This window comes from Tribolium castaneum, chromosome 5 (genome assembly GCF_031307605.1).
Source record: "Tribolium castaneum strain GA2 chromosome 5, icTriCast1.1, whole genome shotgun sequence".
Lineage (NCBI taxonomy): Eukaryota > Metazoa > Arthropoda > Insecta > Coleoptera > Tenebrionidae > Tribolium > Tribolium castaneum.
The window spans coordinates 5,863,572-5,883,144 of NC_087398.1; positions in this window are offsets into that span (position 1 = coordinate 5,863,572).

The window sequence follows — 19,573 nt, forward strand, 5'->3', positions numbered from 1 at the left end:
AAATCAACAAAGGGTAGTTTCGATCCACGAGCACGAAAACTGTATTTACAAGACGTTCGAATTTTAATTTGTTGAAGTGATAATAACTCACTTTTTTCTGCAAATAATTTCGAGTAAAAGCTTTCGGAGCATGTTTGTCGGGATGATTACGAAAGCATATTGGGAGAAAAACAGTTTAGTTCTCATCCGACAACTCTGTAAATACGCGTTTGCTGTCCTAGAACCCAATTTGAATAATTGAATTACAAATGGGCTGAAACGTAAGCATGCAATTGCATCATTCTGAAAAATTGCCACGATCATAGGTGCAATAAAATGCAAAATTGAAACATAAAAATACAAATTTACCGCTCGAATAGCGCTGACCAGTCCGCAAACCCTCCCTGTTATTTTTCTTTTCTCGCCGCCAATTCGGAATTATTTTATGGTCATACCTTTTTACGACCGGGGCGTCGAAATCGGCCGCTATAAAGATAAGATTTTATTCACTTAGCCGCTTCTCCATATTACAAACAATTGCGATTTTTTCTATATTTGGTAAACAACGAAAATGTCGCTTTAATAAATCGTGGAGACACATCCATAATGCATAAGTTGGGGACGCGGACGCTCTGTAATAACAACTCGAGATGTCCGATGGTCAAGGTATAATTTTTGGAGTCTAGTAAAGTGGAAGGAAACGAGAAAATATGTTAGTCTCCCAAAGTGACAGCTTTAACAGAGCGGAGATAACGCGGAGGGGCCGATGATATAAATGCAAATCATTATTTTGTTTGTGTTGAGAAAAACGAGTGCAAATTAATAAAAACGAATGGAAGTGTGTGTGCGGGGTGCACGATCATAACAATAACTTGGAGGGTCCAAATTCCCTCAAGTGGTCGCATGGAAATGAAATTACCGATGGTCAGTTTAGGTCGAATGATGAAAAACTATTGCTCAGTGGAGACCAGAAATTGAATAAGAAAGAGCGTCTCTAAAGGGTTGTTAGCTTTTTTATTTTTTCTTGCGTTATAATAATAGTGTGATAAAAACGTTGAAACGAAGATCGGGCTCCATGGCGATCGGTTTATCTGGAGATTTGTCGATATAATTAAAACCGTAAACAGGTGGGAAATCCGGATAAGCTCCCGGAATGTAAATTGAGACAAGGCAAGCGCGAAAATGCCTCGGATTATTTTATAAAGAACCCGGATTAAGTTCCGCCATTTCCCGGATTCCATACGAAACATTACCTTAAAGACACCTAAAAAATAATTAGACTTGTTCCGAGACGCAGCGCCGGACTCGTTTCCGTTCCTCCGACGCATATGTGGTCTTAGCGTAATCCTCAATTTATATTACAAGCAGGAAGTCATTTGCTTCTAAATTGGATTTTTTTATTTACTTTTATCTGTATGTCGAAGCCGTCATTTCTCTACGACTTGTCATTCCGCATAAGACAGGGGCGACTCGACACGAATTTAGCTCCTGATGGGCTCATCGGATAGATGGCGGAGATCAAAGGCTGCAGTAATCGAATAGTTGTTTGTTTCGGCGTCTTCGATCGCTGTGAGGGCTGGAAACGTGAAAATTTATCTAAATATTTAGAATTGATGGCTGCAAGAGGCTTTGTCAGATGCAGATGATGAAATATAACGCGTTCAGGCGACGTAATATAGCAATGTTGCCATAACCAGTAGCTTCTCCTTACATAAATCAAGCGCTTATTAAGTCAAGTGGTTACGTTGGTAAGAATGGGTCGTTACGGACGACACCCTTGCTAAAAAATAATATATAAGCTGTCATGTCGGCGCAATATACCCAAATCTGGCTTTTCCTTTCTAATGGCCCTCCCGCGGAACACTGTCTGATTTCGGGTTTTATTGGCGAAATAATAAGGAGTGGAGACAGTTGAATAAATCGCCGGAGCAATTAGCCGAGTGAATGATTTTGTTTTGCTATCCGTTGTAGCAATAACATCGTCGTCGTTTGAATGTTTGCTTTCCAATTACGTTTCGAATACACGATTATTATTCGGATGAGCGGTAAATAACGAGGTAAACGTAGCGATAATTTGAACAGGATCAACGAACGAGATCTGAATCATTCGTAGTACTGATGAGAATTGGCAAGTGTTCGAATCGACCGAGCGGAATTGGAAAAATAGTCTGTGGTGGAAACAAAAATTGCCAAAGGGCATCATGCAAGTAGTTCCAACGCACAAACCGCAACGATTTTACGCCGAATTAATCCCAAACGTAAACGGGATGACTTGTGATTGTTATAATTTCAGCGCGGAAAAGTGCTGCCAGCGGCCGATCTGCAGGGATACCCACGGACTGGCATCCACAAATACAATGCTAAAGTAACAGCAACTTAAAAAAAAATTGAAATTTTAACACGATTTCTTTGAATTAAGAATGTGCTTTAAAACGCTTTGTTATTTATTTTGTACGATAAAAATGGCAAATGAAACAATTTAAGCTATTTTACACAATTTGTTTTATTTTTAAGTGAGAAATCAAGAAAAAAAACTGTATATTATTAATTATCAGAAAATTTGGCTAGTATTTAAACAACGAATCACTAAAAATCAACGTATTTCAACGATTCAAATGCCATAGTAATGCGAATTTGGGTATTTCTGGTGATTTAGCTCGTTTTTAAACAATGAACAGTTCTAAATAATTTTTTTCTTATATGCAAGAGTTTAAATTTGAAAGGATTTTAAGAATAAACCACAATTGACTTGTCCTGCATTGGTTAATTTATATAAAATGACGATATAAAGAACAACACAAAAACACACTCTACATTTAGATGTGGGAATTTATTTTGTGTGGCAATTAATTTTAAAAGTTGTAATCTTACCTAAAATGTAAAACTTGGATAAAATAAAACGTAAAATATGTTGCAATTTGAGTTTTTTTCTAAATACCTTAAAAGTTACTTGGCTTCAAAAAAATCAGAAACTACCAGACAAAGCATTTATTTTCCCCAAAAAATACAATCGGTGTTAAGAATCGTAATCAATTTTTGATGTATTTCCTTTGACACTTGTTATGCGGCATTTGCTGGGGTGACAATGTCTTTTGTTGGGAATCCCCTCGAAGATAACCGCGTTAGCGTCATGTCTCCCTGACCACTAAACAGATCACTTCGCCCATTTATCTTAATAAATCGGTTCTTCATCGTCCATTGCGTCCCACACGACCGCCAATTATTTAGCCGGGTAACAGGTCATTCCTCAGCATCCGTCATCCAGCTCTCCCCGGAAAAATGCAAATCGTAATGCTCTAAACACACCTCGTAAAATATTCCGGTAAAACTTCATAAAAGTTTACATCGCATCGTCTCTCGGCAAACTTAAAAGAAAAACATAACTTTTCCGGAACAGAATCACCGATTCGTGGACCCTTAATGCAGCATTTTACTATTCTAATGAATGCATATCGGCTTAGAGCGGACGGGTCTAAGCCCCGGAGAAAAACAGTGGTTGCCAAAAGCTGGGGCGCATTTTTCCGAATTAATTGATTCGGGTCTTTCTTCGCTTTTAATGCACTTAAGGTCCGATACGACAATTTGAATTCAGGTAGAACGTCTCGAATAAAATTTCAATTTGGGAGCGGGACGAAAAAATTATTCTATCGATATCAAAGCTGTTTTCGCTTCCTTCATCTCTCTGACTGGATGAGACCTGAGCAATAAGGCGGCAAGATAAGAAACGCCGGTGGAAAGCTCCGCCCGGACTCCCGGAATAGAATATTTCCCGGCCAATCGTCGATCCTCTACCACCGAAAGGATTGGTCAATTTTCGCCACTGACCAATGGAAAAGTCTTTTTTAATGACGCAGATAGAAAATTTTTGTTATAAATTATGGATGTTGTTAAATGGGATGGCTGGAGATTCGATAGAATTCCGGAAATTTTCTGACGGCTATTACGTGAACGTCGTGGCCTGGATTTCCAGCCAAACTGATCAAATCTCTTCGATGTTTGAGGGATTTATCAATTTATTTAATGGCTTTTGTATAAGGCCGGGTCTTAAGCACAGTATTTTATTTAACGAAAATTTCTACTTCAATAATTACTCGAATTAAATGTCAATCATTTGAAACCTTGTCTTTATCGAAGTTTACAAGCTGCCAACCGAGCCATTTATTTATAAGACTCTATGCTGAAGCCTATAAATATTGCTTTCGAGTTAGGAGTATATGAATTGAAATTTGTCTAAAATTTTGAATATCATCGAAACTACGCGGATAATAAAAAGTAACGATAAAATCAGTTAAGTAATGGACGTCGTCGCCGAAAGGGTCACGAGACGTTTCAACGACAACCGTCTCGCACTCGCACAAAGAAACTAAAAAATATGTCTTGTCAAGTTGTAAAAATAATGTCCGTGGAGCGTTTAAGGTTTTTATCGGTAATAGCAGCGTTCAAGTCATGCGAATCATAAAAGTCGGTTTTCCGTGACGGCAACCCCTCAATCTTTATCTAAATTCACATATACATACAACACTTCGATATCTAAACCGTCGAATTTCCAGTCCGTTCCATACCCTATATTATTTACTTTTCCACATGCTAATTAGCGTAATAGATGGCGCGTGTTGCAGCCTCACATGGTATGTAGAAAATGTAGCGCACGGAACATCCGTTTTAGCAATCAGGCCAATAGCGTATACCTTATATAAGGCCATTCTAGCCATTACTCATTTAAAGTGCCCCCGACTGGCCACTCCACGGAAGGAAATGTAAAGTGGTCTCTATTCCGGAAGTCGCTGAAAGAATGCCGGACGGTTATCGCACATACTTCCGGTTGAACGTTCCGCCGAATCGGAAGTTACAGTCTAACGTATGCGATACTGTCTATGCCATTTTGTTATGTGCCACGATTTATATCGATAGCGATGATGACTGAAGGTCTCGCACTTTTTTATGCAAATGATTGATTCTTCCACCTGTTTTGCATATTTATGATACGATTTTTGTTGCTACACTACACGCAATAAAGGAAATAAAAGAATAAAAGAAATGTTGACAAACTATATGCTTTACATTATTATCTTTTTTTATTTTTACACAAATGATATTATTAGCCCGGCGCATCCACCAATTTTATAAAACTATTATTTGTCGTATAGTTCATAAAATGTAGTTGTATTTTTTAACAAAAACACAAAATAATATAACAATAGCACAATATCAACAGCTGTGTAAAATTTTATTCCGGCGCATCCACCAAAATTGCAAACAGTTGGTACATTTTTATCTGCATTGTTTTAAAGATTAATTTCACTAAACACAGTTGCAACTAGATAATTGTGTCACATAAGATTATAACCCGCTGGACGGCTTTTTGTGTCGCTATTTGAAATTTTTGAAAACAATTAAAAAATTTTCTCAATTTTTAATTTTTTTAATATAACAATTGTGAATGTCTACAGTGAATTATTCTATTACATCAAGTCAATTTACAGGTAACTGTTAATAAAAAGATAAATTTGATATGTTCTTTTACTTTATTTATGGGACTTTTCGTTTTCAAATTGTTTTTTTTTAATTTAAGTGTTTGTAAAACAGTAATTCTTATTTACACAATAGTGTTTATGCTTGATTTAGGTATTTGTTTGTGGTGGTAAAAAAAATTAAAGTATAAAGTAGACGGAAAGTTCTAAATGTTCGATTTAATTTTATATATTTTTTATTTTTAATAAACAACATTTATTTAAAAAAAAATTAATGTAGCTTTACAATAATACACATTTCAACAAACTTCTGATCAATCGAAAAAGGTTGAGTTAAGTTGTTGGGTAAACTAGGTATGCATTTACGAGTCTTTTTGTTAATTTCATAATAAAGTGAGTAAACAAATCAACATTTTTTATTCGTGTGTTCTTATTTTTTTTTATAAATTAATGCACACGTACCAAAAATTTTTGACTTTTGTACTAAAAACGTCATATTTGAGAAAGTTAACTGTGTAATTATGTGACAAAAATTACTTAATGGATTGATGGATTTTATTTAATGGTTAAAGAATTTTTTTTAAATAACTAATTAATCAAGCAATACAACAATGATTTATTAACAGATAAGGCAAATCTTAGAGATGTTCTACGAGAAAATATTTATTAGAAATATTTCTTAACTATTTAAGAAGTCGTAAGTCTAATCTTTCAGTCTAAATATAAAATTTTAGTTTTTTGATTTGTTCAAAGTTTTGAGAAATCAACAGTCAAGAAAATATTAATACTAAAATCAGAATTTGGTTTAATACTCCAATATGTTGATGTAATCTATCAAAGTACATTCTATTAGAAAATATTATTTTTATTTAAAGAAAGTGAGTATGAAATAGTAGTAACGAATACTTCACATTTTTGTTATGATATGTGTTAATTATGGGTTTAATTTCTATTATAATTTTTGAGGAAGAATATTTTCCAATCCCACTTGTTGAAACCTAATTTGATTATATTTTTACGGCATCCGGTCCACGAGTTTTTTAGAGTTCGAATAAACTAATTAATTCGTTAAAAATCCGTAATCCCGTAAAGACAGCAACAAATCTCAGCTCCAGCCCATTGAATGCGCCTTAATCACATTAAAACCCTAATGAAATAAAAACTTGGAGGGACAGAATTTTTTCGTCGGTAATTTTCCTGATGAAAACATAAATAAAAGTTCGTCCGGGAGAAAAAAACCTTCATCAAGGAGAAGCAATCCGGAATGCAAAATCTTCGGTTTGATTAAAGAATTAAATAAAGGAAAGTAATGGATTCAAGTTCATCAAGTTTGTTTTGACTGTCGTCTCGCAGACTTTTCGTTGATTGCAAAAACACAAAATCAACTTTACTTCCCTTGATTGAAGAGACTTTTAATTGTATTATGCAAATCCGGTGTTTTTTATGTTTGCATTTTTGGTGCGAATCCGAAATTTGCAATCGATGGCGGTGGCGTTTTTCCTCGGTAATCGCCGCGAAAATTTCGCATAAAAACCCTCGGTGACCCTTATTGAATCGGTGGTGCGTTCGGGGCGAATCAGAGGATGATCGTTATAAGAAGCGCCTGCAAATATTTAGCTGCTGAATATGCATGAGGCCGAAAGTACACCGTCTGTTTTTCCATCGTCCTCAGATTGTCAGCGGGGCCAGCCGACGCTCGGCATCGTCCACTAATGGCGCGCACTCTTATTCCAGATCAATTTTAAGCACTCATAACTCCTATTTTGCTTGGAAATTGTTCCCTACACGGATTGATATGCAAATCTCGACGGCTCTCCGACGCCTTTGTCACCTACCACTTCAACGAATTTCGCAAATTAAAGTACAGGAGTGCAAATCGAAAACTGTCTTCGTGGCGGCTTCAAAGCAAATAACGAGCGTAATTTTATTTATTAAACTAAGTATATATTATTTTATATTATGCCGGCGCATCCACCAAATTTCCAAAATTTTTATTTGTTGTATAGTTTATAAAATGTTATTGTATTTTTAACTAATTTGTACTAATGTATTTTATTTCACAAAAACAAACAATAATATAAAACAAAAGCACAATATCAACATGTACGAAAATTGTTATCCCGGCGCATCCACCAAAATTGCAAATAGTTTGCAAATTTTTAACTGCATTGTTTTAAAGATTAATTTCACTAAACACAATTAGAACTAAGATAATAGTGTAATATAAGATTTTATCCAGTTCGACGGCTTTTTGTGTTGCTATTTGAAATTTTCGAACACAATTAAAAAAATTTCTAATTCTAATAAAAAGATAACTCTGATATGTTTTTTCGTTCTCAATTTGATTTTTTTTAATTTGAGTGTTAGTAAAACAGTAATATTATTCTATATTATTAGAATCTTGTTTCGAGCTTAAAAAATAAAATTTCTTATTATAAATAAAGGTCAGGTATAAAAATGTTCTAAAATCGAATTTCCAAAATTTTATTGTTTCAAATTAAAAATAATAGATCAAATTAAATATAAACCAATGTCGATTACAATCGCTTGTAATAACATGTGCGCAATTAAGGAAATGAAATTCGCAACAATTCATTATCTTGTTGTTGGAGGATCGAGGGTGGATTTATGTCCGTTGTAAATCATGTATTAGTCCCGTATAGGAAGGACCGTATAAAAATTCAGGCGCAGTAAATCAGTGGTGTCCCAGGGATTCCACCATACATCGTCTATCTTGGTCTGTCCGGCAGACCGGACTCCGGAAGCCGCACAATGCGACCGGAGCGAAGCAGGAAGTTTCAGATGCGTAATGAGCTCCATCCTGAAACACACGAGAATAACCGTATTAATCCGTGATACAGTGCTTTGGGCAATCAGGCCACGTTTTGGTCGCGGCTTTGACAAAATTTCGACTAGAAGAATCGTCGCTAATGGCGTATAATTTATGTATGAGATGCATAATCCCGCTGCAGCGAGCTAAGAGCATTAGAAGAAATAAACGTAACTGTAATCACTTTTAAAGGTATCCTAATACAAACGTGGACCTTGCGCGATGAGTCAGAGGGAGATTTATCCTACCCTTGCATAACGCTCGCGATTTGCATACAATTTGCATACTAGTTGATATTGCAAGTCTGCAAAGGACACCCTCAAGAAATCTCTCTCACAACAAATCAAAACAGAAACGTTATCGTTATATCAAACGGGTTGAATCAAACCCAGCGTGCGAGCCGAAAAGGAGCGGGATTTTCGGATACGATCCTGATGTCCTGCTAATTGCAGGCTTAGGTAAGGAGAAGGAACAGCGGGAGACGAGGCAATATTGCGTATTGTGAGCTAATAAAAGTGCCAAGCCGGGGACGCAGCACTTAATGCCAATGAAATGTAAGATAAAACAATCCCATTACCGAGACGATGTTTACAACGGAGACAAGAAATATTTATGGAGAGGACCAATTCGGACGGTACGAGCATTTAGGGGATTAAACAGTTATTGCGCCCTTTCGATGGCGGATTACCCGCCAAAATAAAAACAATATGCCGGATGGCAACGACAGCGTAAAATTTTTACCGCATTTTTATATTCACTTTTGTTTTATTTTAGTTCAACTAAATTATCTATTTAAAATGTTGAGTTAGAGTTAAATAGATATCGAGTTGTTTGATATTCATCATAAATTTTTTTGTTTTATTATTGCCTTTAGTTTAACCAGAAAAAATGTGTCAGAGATTCGTAACATCGCTGCGGAAAGTGGTGTCTGATTTTAGAATACTTGTGGTTGCTCACGAGGTCTACATTTAATATTTCGGAAACCGTTGCCCTAATTACCCGCCTGATTGATCACGGAATATACAAAGCGCTTCAAACAAAGAAGCAGGGGCCATTTATCGTCGCCATTGTTGGCACGCAGCTGATTGCCTTTTGAGTATGACGAATGACCGCTCTCTTATTATTTATCTCGACCTAACGCAACCCTTGCGAACGTAGATTTACTAACCAGAGCCCATACATCATTTTCGCAGTTTATATCCTATTTAGCGATTATAATATAAAATTCAGTGCGTACGAAGCAGTGAAATGCGTCTACGACGGGACAAGATTGATGGTACGGTTCTGTGCATATGAGGGCGAATAGCCGAACTACATTTTCGAGTAATGTTGTAATTACGGGTGTTAGACAAGCGATCGCGACGCGTTTGTGGAGGCCTTATCAGGTGTTAAGCTTAGAGAAAGCTCCGTGTGAACGATGCAAGAAGCTCTTCGGGCCTTATTTGCATGCTATCAACTACACCCTCTATACCCTCGCGAAAACTACGCGCCGAACGTGCAAGATATTCTTTGGACTGAAGACCTCATATTTAATTCACATACCAACGGATGGCACAAACGAATCAGGGGTCAACTGAACCAAACACAGTCTTACCTAAATTTTGCTTACTTTATTAGACAGCCATTGTTTTCTGTTCTGCTTTTGAAACCTTTTATTTTGTATTTTACACGCTATACTAACTAATTCAAACCAATGGCTTATCATTTGTGTGCTTTTTAAAATTATGTACTTACTTCCAAAAAAAGAGAAAAAAAGTGTACTAACTATGTATAAGCTATGTAAGCTATGTCTTTCACTGCGTTTTTTGGATTAGCTGATCTATTTTAAGGCCGTTTTTGAGATATTTATATTTTTTTTTAATTTTACTTTAATCATTTTGGTTTGTTATTTTTTTTATAAATTTGAAAACACCAAAGGAAAGATCTATCCTCTTTCAAATTACCTAAAAAATATTTCCAAATTAAAAAAAAAGGCAGAGTCATCGATTTTCGAACTGGAAGGTGCAAATTAAAAAAAATTAAAAACCCTAAATAATCGGCAAAATTTAAATAAAGGAAAAGCTTATGAAAAAACTCTGGTAATTCCAAAACTAAAAAATAGCTTTCCACCCAAAATAAGGAAGTTGCTAGCGGCTTTCGGTATAACCGGAAATATCACCACCTTGAAAATACTTTCACTGAGCAGAACCTAAGAGATTATGGACGAATAAAAATTTTCAGATGACTATCAATAATAGAACTACCAATACTTTTCTATGTGGACTTTAGACGGAGCAGCCTGTAGATCTCCTCAAATGTGAAACTTTGGTTAAGTTTTTATAACAATATCCATTTATTTTTTTAATTCACATGTTTATGCAGCTTTATGTTCTCTTGACTTAAATAAACGCACAATAAACGTTTTATGAAAGATTTTTGACTGATGGTTTGTAAATTAACTTACTGTGGCAGAAGCTAGGTATAATTTTTATATGCAAAATATGTATTTGTCCGTGTTGTTTTTTTAAATATTTTTGTAACAGTTACTGCTGAGCTCGCAGTTGCAGAATTAGATTTTACTATTACGTTCGGCTTTAGCAGCTTTTTGCAAGCTTTGTTGCTTTCGGGAACCAATCTATGCTCGCTTCGGTCGGGGCTGCCGTCTAACCGAATTTTCATTAGATCGCTCCCATATCCGCAACAAGAAGTAAAAGTGTTAGTCGTCCCAGACAGATCCAATAAAGACTTCAATAGAAGCGTGTTCATAGCGAGCATGTTTATGACGACGCGTGCAATCAAGAAGCAGATCAAAGCCAAGAGGTGTGTTAGTAAACTCTATCTTGTGCCAGGCAACAACTCTCTCGGGGAGTTAGTTCCAACACGCAATAAACCCACTCTTTGACAGCATCAGCGCCCCAGACCGCTTCCAAAACGACCGGATGAAATTAAAAACTCTACAAATTTCAGCGCGAAATATTTCTGTTTGCGGCGCTGGCGAATCTGCATGTCTTTGAGAGAGCAACCCTTTGGTTTTTACACTGTTGGAATTACCGCTCTTTGGGGATTCACGGAATTAACGCTGCGGTTTCCCTTTTGGGTTGGCAGCGCACTGCAATCCGCCGCAGCTCTGATTGACTCATTTTAATATTTTACGAAACTTTCCATCGTGGACGGTTCCAGAAACTCGCTATTATGAATAAATTTGAGTGGTTTTGCGAAATTTGGGCCTAATGGCATTATCCGCGCGACAAAATGGTGGTTGGCAAAGACGCAATATAAAAAGCAGTGAATTTTCCTAAGACGCGACTTTGCGAATCTAATATCAATGTTTTACGAGGTGTCGGCCTTAATGAAACCCATTCGGTCGGAGGCTTAAGAATAACGAGGGCAGCGCCGTAGACCAACGCAATTAAAAACATCTCCGACTTAATTAAGATGCTATTATTAAAATCCTCGGTGTTCTGGATCCCGATGTAATATGACGGAAAACCGAAACTGGGAGCCGAATGGAGAGAGCTGGATTACGACAGGGACAAAGAAAAATACAGGAGTATCTGGAATCTGGACGGATATTACGTTTTATAATGAATACACCAGATGCCGGCGGTTCTGCTCTTGCTCGATGAGATACTGCCAGGAGGATGGGGTGGTAAGGACGCATTGAATTCTCAAGATCGAGCAGACGCTTGCAAATTGGAGGGCGCACCACGTTTTATACATTTTTTACAATTTTTAAACAATTCACTTTGACCCTGACTGTGTTTTACTAGTGTTATGTTTGATTTTTTTCAATCATGCCGCCGCCGCGTTATCAATTTGTTGATGGCATAGTGTGTAGGATGTGTCGATAACAATATCCCGTTGTTATTGTCGATCGTTCCGGACATTGATTAATCGTATTTGCATCCCCGCGAGTCCGCCATTTACCGAGTCGAGTATGCAGAAAGCCGCCGCGAGTTATCCGCATTAGTTCGTTGTATGAAAACACAACACAATCGAAACCAAATTGGTAGAAAATTGATAATCACCCTGTGTGTCGTCTGTGCAACGGGACAAAAAGAGACGCTCGATGGTGGTCCTGTGGGAGAGCGACGAAGACCGACATGGGAGTTATTAAAATGTAAATGCGGACAAGTTCCTGTCACAGGAATAAAACTCGATTGTGCGGTGTTTATAGGGGACCATGACTAATAATCACTCGCGGGATGTGTGTATTGTTAATTAACGGAATTCTGAGAGACTCCGCCAAACCGCTAACGAACTATTTCCCCCTTTCAGCTTGCAGAAATATCAGAAACTGATTTCTGACAAATTCGTATCAAACGCGAGCAACAGATGGTTGGGCAGAAACGAAAAAGTTTTCAAATTGTAGTGTTGTGTTTTCCTTTGTGATTATTTTTTGACTCAATAAAGAAATCACAGTTCTCCGAGTCACAGCAGACATTAATAATGCCTCTCCATATGTCACCTTGTCACCCTTTGAAACAATTATTTCACCATTAATTCTAATTATCGGTTTGCCACAATTCTATCTCGGCACACATGCGAACGCAGTATTGCCGAAACATTTACTCACAAACCCCGCTGTTAGACCATATGGCCGTTACAGTTTAATTTCAGCGATTGGACTTGACTTAGTGTGCTCGATTTGTCACACTCACTTTGCCAATCTGTCGCTGTGTCTCACATAATGTGGGGTTAAATTGGAACAGCACCCACGAGTACACATAAACTAAACGGCTGTAATTCATTAAGAGAAATGTTGCGGTCAATAGGGGATATTTATCTCGAAATGGAGTAGCCACATTCAAAGCAATCTTCTAATGAAAAAAAAAAGATAGGTACTAAAATCATGCTACTACAATTACGAAAAAAATTGTTAATAACTAATTTTGCTTAACCAAACAGATGACTTCTTACTATTAATCTTGTGGCATTATGCTAAGATAATTAAATATTTAAAAATATTCTTGCTTTTTGGATGCATCGGAGGATTAAATATTAATTCTCTTATTTACGAAGTGTTAACTGTTTTCGCATAATTTAAATATTAGATTTTTTTATCTGTTATTATTTTAAGTACAGGTATCACAGTCATGAGTTTACGTAAACCGGGAATAATAGGTTACTTTAAGCATTAAACCAGTTAAGATTTAATCTAAAAATGCTTACCATTGTGTTAAGAGCCATTCTTGTTTAGTCTTATAAAATTTAATGAACTTATAATTTTCAATTTCAAATTCATTTATTCGCTGGCTAATTTTATTTCATTGTATCTGGATGGAAAAAGTATGTTGGTCTTGTTGTTGCAAAAAATAATTAAATTTACAGAAATTAAACGTAACAAATTCGCTGACACATTATGAAGAATGGCAGCAGTCGTCTGGGAAAACTGGTTTAGGGTCCGAGGTGTCCAAATCCCATACTTTTTCGCCCTTTTTATTAGTGCTGTCTATTTATCAGTGTAAAAGGGCCGATAAACAATACATAAAACCTAGGGGTTTAGAAGCAAAGCGTCGGTCAAAGCGTTACGGTGTCTCCTCTATTAGATACAGAGCATTGAAAAGAACACAATAGTCACCCCACAGCATCGAGCTAATACTTCTTTTTTTAAAGGGCACACAAACGAAGGGTGGCCCTCCACTAAACCGACTTTAATTGTTAGGACGAATGAATGTTTTCGCTGAGACACGTGACTGTGTTTGCACTATTTGACAAAATGCGCTTTCATTTTTAAATGCGCGTCGTGTAAAAGATATTGTAATTTTTGCATTGAAGTAGTATTCAAATATTGGAGTAACTTTATTCAATAGAGTGAAAGAGTAAAAAATAAACAAACAAGACGACTGTGGAAATAATATCCCCAGGCCATTGATGTCAAAGCAAGAGATTACAAAAAAATCGTTAAACAATACAATAAAAAAATTAAAGCTTAAAACACAAATTAACAAACCTCACTGCCTAAGAAGATTATAACGCTAGAAGGATATTATGCACATCTCTAATTAACAGATAATCGTTTTTAATACGTTTCAATTTTAATTATTTAACAACACCAAAAATATTTGTATAGTTTGTATAAATTTATAATTTCACCATTTTGTTTAGTGAATTATGCACCTGTTTTTACTAGTATAAGAAGTTGCCTACGCATGCACTCCATAATAGTTTTGTTTGTTTTCTTTGCAGACAATTTCCATTAATTATTTCAAATTATGACTGCTATTTATAAATTCTGAGAAATAATTTATATTCGCACATGTCTTATTACAAAATGTTTTTACAAACACTGCAAAATTCAAAATTACTCTCGTTTGATGAAATGTTTAATAAAACAACTGTAAAATATTTATTTAAACTTTGCCAAAACTGCCAGCTTCATATAACATAAATTTTCACCAATTGTTTTTTTTGTTTATTAATATTTTGTTTAGGAAAAATAACAATAACTGTTCACAAAACAAACGTTGTGCCACATACATAAACGTTTAAAGATAAAATTTTTACTTGTTGCTTTTACGAACCAACAATCACACCAACCGATCTCCCTGTTTAAAAAACAGTGTCGAGATTTTTCCAGCGATACTTTTTTCATGGAAACCTTCAATTAAAGTCTTTTAATTTTTTTAATGACAAGTTAGTTAAAATTATTAATTAATATAACAAAATATGTGGCGGTTTTCGGTTGACGATGATTTCGATCTATGAGGTTTTCTACGAGCAATTTCCCGATGAAATTATGGTTGGTGTGCAATTCGTCTTCGACAGGATGACAGGTCCGCACGTAGTGCGGGGGTGTATCATCAGGACGGGTTTGTGGAGAGCAGTCTGTAATCTTGACATTTGCGTATGAATAGTCCACAGTGGCGTATTGTGGCTATATGGGGTGGGTTATTGTCCGGGTTCTCCCCGTCTGACACCGTCATTTTCCGCATGACTGATCTGTGATATTATCGCATTTGCGTTAAGGTGGCGGTAGAGTACGGCGAAGATGGTGCCACAAAAGCCAAGTGGCGCAATCAAATTTTTGGTCAAGTCAAGTAAAAACTCCATAAAACTAATGTTTGGATACATAAATACAATAAATAAATTTTCATCCAGGGTATTCCAATTTATTTTATAGACAAAGTTTTAGAATACACATACTTTTTTTATCTAACAAATACATAATGAAATATGATCTCCAAAGCTCTTTACGATATAAAATTAATTTGATATTTTAGTTTAATTTTAGTATGTTTGCACGATACGGCAGCAAAATGCGGAAAACTAATAAACAAAAATAAACGGAAAAATTAGAGAATCAAATTGAAAAAAGTGGGAAAAAATGCTTTCTCGAGCTAATTCACCGACTTTTGAACTGATAGTATTTGCGTTTTAGGTGAATTATTGCAATTATATAGTTTGTAATGTTGATTTATTTAAAAAGTTTGTGTTAAAATATCTGCAAAACACGGTCAGTACCTGGGGCCTCGTGGCCCAGTGGTATAAGCGCCACTTTCGACGGGGGAGTCGGGGGTTCGAACCCGGATCAGGTGTGACAATTTTTCTATGAGAAGAAGTATAGAAAAGGTAAGGAAACAACACGTAAACAAAAATAAGAGACTGAGAGAACACATAGACGTATAAACGTAAAGCGGAGCATAAAACTGAGAGAAATAAGAAAATAATGTGGCAAAAATGTAAAAGTACGTAAAGGCGCCAAATTGTAAACATAATATTGTTTTGAGAGAAAAAGAGATGAATGTAAAGGTGAAATATAACTTCAAACTTTAGTTGACTTATACGCCCGGTGTCTTTTGATGGAATCTGATGAAAAATTAGAGAATTAAATTGAAAAAAGTGGAAAAAAATTCATTCTCGAGCTAATTCATCGCGTTTTGAACTGAAAGTATTTGCGTGTTAGGTGAATTATTGCAATTATATAGTTTGTAATGTTGATTTATTTAAAAAGTTTGTGTTAAAATATCTGCAAAACACGATCAGCACCTGGGGCTTTGTGGCCCAGTGGTATAAGCGCCACTTTCGACGGGGGAGTCGGGGGTTCGAACCCGGATCAGGTGTAAAAAAATTTTCTGTGAGAAAAAGTATAGAAAAGGTAAGGAAACAACACGTAAACAAAAATAAGAGATTGAGAGAACACAGAGACGTAGAAAAGTAAAGCGGAGCATAAAACTGAGAGAAATAAGAAAATAATGCGGCAAAAATGTAAAAGTACCTAAAAGCGCCAAATTGTAAACGTACTTTTTGTTTTGATAGAAAAAGAGATGAACGTAAAGGTGAAATATAACTTCAAACTTTAGTTGACTTATACGCCCGGTATCTTTTGATGAAATCTGATGAAGAATTAGAGAATTAAATTGAAAAGCATTATAAGCTTCGGGGATTTTGAGTACGATTGCAGTTTGGAAAAACGCAGATAAATAGAAAGAACAATTTATTTTTGTGTTATTTCTACAATTTTTCAAGAATGTTAAATGACAAAGTAAAAATTTGTTTAGTGTAAAGACGCTGAGCTCAAAACAGAGCAAAAGTATGTATTATTTTAGATACAGTATTTATTTGAGATAATCTGCTTTGCAGTACTTTGTGATTAATTAACTTTCTCTACTAGCAGTTTAATTAGGTAATTTGTCACATTTAAATTAGAGTTATTTCCGATAATGCAAACTCTTGTTCATTGTCTGCAAATCTTTTTACTCTCAACCTGTATTTTATAAAATGCGTTGGCAACCGATGTTTCTTGAAAGTAAAACACTAAACATAATCGTGGCTGTATTTCTGAGGGAAGTTTAATGCTTGTTAAGTCGTAGCTTTCACTTTTCCTGATAATCCTCGCCATCAAATAGCCCCGTTACGGCTCAGTATCCGTAACAACAGCAGAACTTCTTCCAGGTTGTTGGGAAGTATCAGCAGAATAAATGACACGAAGAGGCGGTCATGCAGCGTGGATTCCGTGTGCATTACTTACTCTTCACATGCGAGAATATGTCAACGAGTTGATTTACACCGGTGGGATAATTAACAGTGTACATAGCAGAATAGGCAAATAAAAAGCGTGTTATTTGGACCGGTAAGTCACGGTCGCGAAATTGCCCACCGAGACAGAAAGGGCCAATGGTAACGGCGCTCCGGTAGCGATCTCGAATATTTGTTTTATTGCTTTTGATGACATTGCCGCCGCTATTGGAGGATACGCCGCAGAGGAACACTCCCACTTTGGACGAAGGCGTTTTGCGACATTTGCTGAATTTTTTTCAAAGACGACGTCGACTGACGGTCGCACAAAGAAACGAATAAAGTAAAACCTCGCGTTCATTTATAATTAGCGCAAAAGTGCATGGAAAGTTTTGAATTTTAACGACACTACGGATCGGTTTATAAAAGCGTCATTAATTTAATTCGCAATTAAATGCGCGTGACCAAATTGATAGCTTTCTATAACCTGGCCCTAAAAATACTCAAAGTTCTAATACCACCGATATCTTACTATTAGTTAAGATCGAGCCACAATAAGCAAACAGAATTTTTAATTTTTCTTTTCCTCTTTCGTAGTGGCGTAAGTTTTTATAATTCTATTAGTTTTTCGGTAGTTCGGTACGGAAATAACAACTGTGCAAACAGTAAAATACAAAAAATCTCTCAACAACGGACACCGATGGGAAATCTTTAATTGTCCGTTGTGCAGAGGTGTCTACTAATGGGAGGTTGGAAATTTTAATATAGGTTTAATATTGAACAAAAATTATCTTGTATCTTCATCTGACATAATGCTATTTAAAAAATCTTTATTGGATGTAATTTATACGAAGATAGCTCATTTTTGCTACAATTTCTCCCGTTTTCAAGCTTTGGCGGTTTTGTGCGCTTTTATCTGCGGTGGAATGTGAGCCACATCCTGAAGACTCCATTTAAAAATGGCCGCTTCTCATTTTAATTATTGTTTGCGCACAATATATCTAGACAAGTCATCAGTTGAAATCTCCCCGTTCCAACCTTGTCATGTTGCGAAACTTTAGAAAAGCTCCATCCGAGTGAGTCGACGTCCGTCTTATCGCATTGCTTAGCCGAGCTAAAGACAATAATTAAGTTAGTCAGTGTGTGTGAATTTCTCCATGGTAATTGTTAGCTTGTTTCGGTTGGTTACACTGCCACTGTCGACCAATACCGTCCTCGGACTGTTCGTTCTGGGTCCTAATTACCCCACACATCTAAGCAGGAAACTTCTGGTCGACTGCAACATCATGGCGTAATTTACTCATACATGAGAAAAATTCAATTTTCACGTTGGGAGTCTCATAATTTTTACGTGCACGATGGAAATTTCTCTAAACTGTTAGTTCCCCTCTGTTAAATGGACCCTCCGTGACCCAGGATCAGGACCTAGTCACCCTTATAGTGTCACTATCCATCATGTGTGTGCACCACACCCCCACAACTGCCGCAAAATCTGTCCAAATGTACGCTACTGCCATGCTAATGGTACGCCATATGACAACTTCGCGCCAACTAATAACACTTAATGTCGGTTATTACTATTAATTTCGTTTTAAATGGGCGATAATAGGAAGCAATTTGTATTGTTCTGATTGTATTGATCGGCCGATATGTTTATGCTGGGTGTATACAAACTTTTAGAAATGCACTAACGTTACTCCCAAACAACTGGTTATTGACTGTATGAAAGCTATAGTTTACAAATTTAAAGCAGTCAGTACCATTCAGTTGCCCATTATTCCATATGTTAAGTGAATATTTAAAAAAAATTAAGTGTTAACATGCACCACTTATCTCATCTTAAATACCAAAGCGTCTAATATTTACTTTTGGTTGAAGTTTCCTTCAATAGTTGGATGAAAAATTATTGTACAAATGTACAAATATCTATTATTGCAAAGTCTATACTAAAGCTATGTCTTAAGATCACTTTGCTTAGAAGAAAAAACAAGACAATTTTATAGGCAGTAGGTTGTACGTTTATCTAGATCAGTGTTTCCACCTTTTTCACTTTACAAACCCTTCCTAAGCTCTTACAGAAATTGGCGAATCCTTTGTATAGCTATAAGAAAATAAGAAAATTTGCTAGGACATTTATTTTTTTATTGCACATTTTGAACAAAATTAATGTTAATGAATATAAATTTTAAAAAACTAAAGATTTAGTAATTTTTATTTTTTTTTAGTTTAAAATTAATAACAGGGTGCAGCAAAAACTACGTAAAAGATGTTTTTTAAAGTAATAGTTTTAAGGTTGGCATTATAGTCAATTTATTCGTAAGAATTTTAGTAAAGGAAGTTAGGTCCAGTCTTTGAT